The sequence below is a fragment of the Cibotium barometz genome, chromosome 63 (assembly GCF_041138505.1).
Source record: "Cibotium barometz isolate CiBa-2024 chromosome 63, ASM4113850v1, whole genome shotgun sequence".
Taxonomy (NCBI): Eukaryota; Viridiplantae; Streptophyta; class Polypodiopsida; order Cyatheales; family Cibotiaceae; genus Cibotium; species Cibotium barometz.
This window is the reverse complement of record NC_141108.1, coordinates 30,630,782-30,635,686: the sequence shown is the minus strand read 5'-3', so window position 1 is coordinate 30,635,686 and position 4,905 is coordinate 30,630,782. Positions and strand designations below refer to the sequence as shown.

General features: G+C 44.5%; 1 pseudogene across 2 annotated transcripts; it reads right to left on the bottom strand.

Moving 5' to 3' along the window:
• Positions 1 to 973: 973 nt before the first annotated feature.
• LOC147603940 (pentatricopeptide repeat-containing protein At3g09040, mitochondrial pseudogene) lies at positions 974 to 4,392 on the bottom strand (annotated as a pseudogene). Of its 2 annotated transcripts, XR_015265569.1 has the most exons (2): positions 4,055 to 4,392; positions 974 to 3,819 (listed from the first exon to the last, which is right to left on the bottom strand). The product of XR_015265569.1 is annotated as a pentatricopeptide repeat-containing protein At3g09040, mitochondrial pseudogene, transcript variant X2 (transcript). The 2 variants fall into 2 exon arrangements; XR_015265568.1 differs by having other exon boundaries at positions 974 to 4,372.
• Between the last annotated feature and the right edge of the window lie 513 nt (positions 4,393 to 4,905).

Sequence of the window (4,905 nt, the reverse complement as noted above, 5' to 3'; positions counted from 1 at the left end):
AGGAAAAGCTAAAAGCAAGCTGTGTTAGGGTTTTCAAGGCTTTAAAAGTAGGTTTCAGAGCTGTATGAGTGTTGTATGGACCTGTACACAAGTCGTGTGAACATGTACCGATTGACAAGGGTGGAATTTATGTCATATTACCAAGGAGTAGTTATCATATACATGCTTTGGGGGTGCTTCATGTGTTTAGCACTAGGTTATCCAGAATATAATAACAATATATCCACAAATCTATAGACACATGCAGATCTAAATCATGGAAGATATCCACATGGGTGTGAAACTCATGGAATTCCGTCTTCAATGTCCAATAGTAAAGCCATGATAACATCATTTTGAAAATGTATACATGCAAAAACAAAAAGAATCCCATAAGCTATCCATGGTTAGTTGGAGAAACAGAAAAAGCTTTAAAATCACTTGGAAAAGTCAAAAATCATTTGAAACCAGTTGTTTTGAGACCGAACAACCGTATTCAGATTTTGCACCTTGGTACGGGGAGGTTGTCCTAGTGTGGTGTCTAATATTTAAGTGTATCTAAGTGGATAAATTGTGTGCATTTAATTTAAGTGTTTAATCACATTAAACGTGTATATTCACAACTTCTATTGTAGGTGTATTAATTAAATGCCACCGACGTGGCATTTAATTAATACAACCTTAGTTGAGTTCCCCCCACCCCCTTTGTCTCCTCCTCTCTCTCCCTCCCTTTACTCATTGAATGCCCTTTGAGGCCTTTTATAGAGAATTGTGAGACCCTAAATAGAAAGGATATGGGTGAATGCATGCAAATAGAAAGCATATGGGGGGCCATCATTTCATTGCCTTAAATAGAGAGGATATGGAGGGGTGATAGAAAGTATATGGGAGGTCACCATTTCATTGCCTTAAATAGAGAGGGTTATTTATTTCATTGACTTTTTCAAGCTTTACTCATTACATTCTAAAATGAAACCTTAGAAAAACACTCTTATTCTTGAAAATCTCACAGAATATATTGAATGGAAATGCAAAAAACATTTTGGTGCCATATTAGAATAGATAGTAGTGTGTGAACCCCTGGATCAGGTTCCTCATACTTGATGATTACATAAGTCCTCTTGCAGCTAGCAACCTGGGTGAAGGCAAACACAGCCATAACAGAGGTCAATGCAAGGCAGCAAGGAAGTGAGCAGTTTCAGCCCGGCCCAACTACCCATACCGCATCAACATCAACGTGTTCCTCCTCAGGAAAATGCAGTCGTCATTGGGCAGATTCAGCCCCAAACAGTTGGACTCATCGTATATTGCAACACTAAAACAAATACACCATCCGAGGTGGAGGCACTTCAGTGGGTATTGGGACCCAATCATGTGTACTGTGCACTTCTCTCTCTCTTCATCTCTCTTCTCCATCTCTCTTGCATGCAAAAAGGCACATGGTTTTATCTGCATAACTGACAAGAAAGGTTCTTCAAGCATACACACAACATGAATCAAGCAACAGCCCTTGGGAGTCTGGTTTTCAGAGAACGGCAACCATGATGCCACCGCAAAGCCGGGAGCCCTTTTCTGGAAAACCACGCCAACCTAGGACCACTCCCAGATGTCATGGACAATGGCGATGGAAGATTTTCATTCAAGGTTGATGGAGACAGGCAGGGGGACAATGGTACGCGCTGTCAGATTCAGAAGCTCCTGACCATGGCTCCCAAAAACACTCGTATCCCTGTCCAGGACAACCTGCTTCAATATAGCAAGGAACTTTAACGCTGTCTAATTCAAATTTGGCACAGCTCACCCTGAATCCAGCTGCCAGCCTGCAGCATAAGTATTGGACAGCGCTATGTATGGTGTAGAGTTTTCTGGATTCAATCTCACTAAATATTTTGCAGCGTGCCTTCCTCGTTCGGCATCATTGTGAATCCTGCAAGCAGCAAGAAGGCTTGGCCATGTTGAACGTGCATCCTTCAATGGCATGGTATCAAGTAGATCCTCAGCCTCATCTAAGTGCCCTGCACGACCCAGTAGGTCAATCATACAGGCATAATGCTCCACTGTGTGGGATATGCTATGATCTCTAGTGATTGAGACAAAGAATTGCCTTCCTTCATCCACCTCTCCTGTATGACTGCATGCAGTAAGGACACTTACAAAAGTAATCTTGTCTGGCTTTACACCATCCAGCTGCATCTGATGATAAAGATCCAGAGCATCCTTGCCATGCCCATTCTGAGCACATGCTGCAATTACTGCATTCCAAGATATGGAATCCCTCTCAACTAATCTGGAAAAGACCCTCAATGCATTCTGAGGACTTCCACACTTGCCATACGTAGTCATGAGAGCATTGCCCACCAGGACATCTTGCTCGTACCCACTACTAATGATGGCACCATGTAGCTTCTGGCCCACTTCTAGATCTGCCAGGTCAGCACATACATCTAGAATGCAAGCAAAAACAATGTTGTTCATTGTGATGCCCTTCATCTGCATGAAATAGAAGAGATTCAAGGCTTCAGTCCTTTGCCCATTCTGAGTACAAGCTGCAATTATTGCTCCCCACAAACCCACATTCTGTTGGGATGTTCTCGCAAATGCATTCCTTGCATCATCTAGGCTTCGACATTTACCATACATGATGATGAGAGCACTACCCACAGCAACATGGTGTTCAAACCCATCATTAACAATAGCAGCGTGAACAAGAAAGCCCTCTTCTAATGCTCCCATGCTTGCACAAACATCAAGAGCACAAAGGTATGTTACATAGTTCGGCTTGATGCCATTACCATGCATCTGATAGAACAGATCCAAGGCATCTTCACCATACCCATTCTGACCATATGCCGCCATCATTGCACTCCAAGAAATCACATTGCGTAGTGACATTTGAAGAAATATGCTTCTCGCCTCATGCACACCACCGCACTTACCATACATATCAATAAGGGCATTCCCCACAACATCATCTTGTTCAAAACCACCTTTGATTATGGCATCATGAATCTCCAGCCCATTTGATATAGTTGTAAGGCTAGCACATGCGTTTAGAAGGGACACATAGGTGACCCGGTCAGGTATCACCCCAGCCAAACCCATTTGTTTGAAGAGGTCCAAGGCTTCCTTTCCATTCTCACACTGGGCACAAGCAGCAATCATAGCACTCCAAGAAACCACATTCTTCCTTGGAATGCTGTCGAAAGCATCCCTGGCATTCTGGAGATTTCCACATTTACCATACATGTGTACCAAGGCCGTGCCCACAATATCATCCTCAGCATATTCACTGTCAGCAATGGCCCTATGAATTTCTTGCCCTTCTTTCAAGGCAGCCAAGGTGGCACAGGCATCAAGAAGGCATACGAAGGTGACATTGCTTGGCTTGAATCCCTCGCCTTTCATTTGACAAAACAGATCCAAAGCATCCTCACAACTTCCATTCTGTACACATGCTGTAATCATGGCATTCCAACAGACAACATTCCTTTCGTGCATTCTGTTAAAGACGTACATGGCATCATCTAAGCTTCCACATTTTCCATACATGTTCACCAAGGCAGTACCAACTACCACATCTTGCTCGTATCCACCATCAATGATGGCAATGTGGACTGCCTGCCCAATCTCAAGGTCTTCAAGGTCTGTGCAGGCTTCAAGGACAGGAACAAATGTAAAGTTATCCGGTTCAAAACCATCCAGCTGCATCCGATCATAAAGCTCAAAGGCTTCCTTGCTGTGCCCACTCCGGGCATTGGCAGCGATCATGGCATTCCATGTCACCAAATCCCGTTCAGGCATCATGTCAAAGACCATTGATGCATCCTTGACTCTCCCATTCTGCACATACCCAGTAATCAGTATAGTCCATGAGAACAAGTTAGGGTTGGGCAACGAATCAAACACATCCCGTGCATCCACTAAGCTGCCACAATTGCCGTACATTTGAACAAGACAGTTCCCCAAGAATGTGTTATATTCAAGTTCATGTATGCACATGTGGGCATGCACAAGCCTACCATCAGAGAGGGCCCTAAGTTTACTACAATGTCTAAGAAGGGAAGCTAGGGCTGACCTGTCAGGGAGCTCTTCAAGGGTAATCTCCAGGTCCGGGTTTCCTACAAAACGGAGCGTCTGTCGCTTCCATGGGTTCTGATCCAATAAATACAATCCTTCGGAAGCTCTGGAGCTGATTGCAGAGAAATCGAGCCGAACGCTTTTCTTTCCCTTGGTGGTGAGCAGGGTGGGCAACGCTGTCTGTACCCATGGCAGAGGGATCCATGGTAGAGGAGGGGTGCATGAAGAAAAATGGACCCAATCGCAGGGGATCAGAGCCATCCTAGCAGATGATATCAACCTTACCTTCCCATCCACTGCAAGGGAAATGATTACCACCTCATCGCAGTCTTATAGCTTTTCACATTGAGTCTCCTGACATCCAGCCCAAACTCAAACTCTAAGGGCCCTTTCACATGGAGGTTGTGGGGCACTATGCTTTACTTGAACAAAGAAAAAGGTAGGTTTTCATAACAATAAACCCTTCATTGTATTTTTTATGAGGAGGGTTCGTTTCTTTATATACCCCTTTTGGAAGAGGGGATTCGAACTCGCGCCCACATAGCAAAACTCAAATGCCCTATAGCTGGCCTATCTCCCCCGCCCCCTAGCTGCATTGTACTAAGGAACCCCTAAAACTAGTCCCCCTAACCTCTGCCACACACACACTGTGAGGCCCCCACCCACGTGCCCTCATGTCCACATAGCGACAGTGTGGCATGCTTGGGCGGCCTCCTCCTTGGATCCCAGAATTCCATTTCCAAGCCCACGAGGATAATCCAAACTCAAAACTTATGGACACTGAATTCAAAACCTTGTGGACACCCCATTATAAAAGAAACACAAAATTGAAAACATGGCTTATACAAA